The following is a 685-nucleotide window of genomic DNA, read 5'->3' as shown; positions in this document are numbered from 1 at the left end:
TCTGGGATAGTAAAATTTCTGAAACTAGTTGTTATACTAATGAACATATATATGTAAATATTATATACCACATCCTTATAAACACATCAGACATGTACTAAGCACATTATACTAAGCACTTTATACTTTTAAAAAATGATATACTTGCACTTTATCATTTTGATCCTAACAAAAACCTAGTGAGTGAAGCAGAGACAAAAAGATAAAATACTTATCAAGTGTCTATTGTGCATGGACTGCACTACAAATTTTAGGTGGGCAGCCTCTCTTTAGATTCTTTATCTGGAAAATGTGGCTAAAAATAGTATTTTGGGAGATTGGTGGGAGATTAAATTACATAATCGATGTAAAACATTTAGAAGAGTATTTGGCATATAGTAAGTCGTTAATAAATATTAGTCGTTATTAATACTGCCGCTTCATTGAATCCACTGAATATTCCTGGGAGTTTAATATTCCCCTTCACATGTTAGGAAATAGATTCAGAGATATCGAGTCACTTGTTCAAGGTCACATAGCTGGTAAACGGTGTCACCGGGATTGGAAGGAAGCTATGTTTTTCTGACTGTGGAGTCCACGATCTTTTAAGTACATTGGTCTCTCCCAAAGTGTTTTTCATGTAACAATAGTCCTACAAAATGTTTTAACAAAAGGGGTTTTCAAGTTTATGTATGTTTAGGAAATA

At 32.8% G+C, this 685-nt stretch overlaps 1 protein-coding gene across 1 annotated transcript in view; it reads right to left on the bottom strand.

The window, feature by feature from the left end:
- Positions 1-685, bottom strand: part of MTTP (microsomal triglyceride transfer protein) — a 91,722-nt gene that overhangs the window by 42,733 nt on the left and 48,304 nt on the right. The window lies entirely within an intron of this gene.

This window comes from Propithecus coquereli, unplaced genomic scaffold (genome assembly GCF_000956105.1).
Source record: "Propithecus coquereli isolate 6110/MARCELLA unplaced genomic scaffold, Pcoq_1.0 Scaffold161, whole genome shotgun sequence".
Classification (NCBI taxonomy): domain Eukaryota; kingdom Metazoa; phylum Chordata; class Mammalia; order Primates; family Indriidae; genus Propithecus; species Propithecus coquereli.
This window is presented reverse-complemented; position numbering and strand designations above follow the sequence as displayed.